Genomic DNA, 214 nt, shown 5'->3' on the forward strand with positions numbered 1-214 from the left:
CGTTATACCTTGTATATTATCTCTGAGTACCTTGCGGTGTCGCTTTGCTCCCCCCTTTCCTAGACCTTTTCCTCCCTTTCCTCGGCCTGACATTTTCTTTTTAGTTTTTTTTCTTTTATTTAAAGAAAATAAACAACAGATATAAAAATATACAAATCACCCTCTAAATAACGGTTGTGAGAGCTGTACATACACCCCATATGCACCCTATATG

The sequence above is a fragment of the Eimeria mitis genome, genomic scaffold (genome assembly GCF_000499745.2).
Source record: "Eimeria mitis Houghton genomic scaffold, Emh_scaff1428, whole genome shotgun sequence".
NCBI lineage: Eukaryota > Apicomplexa > Conoidasida > Eucoccidiorida > Eimeriidae > Eimeria > Eimeria mitis.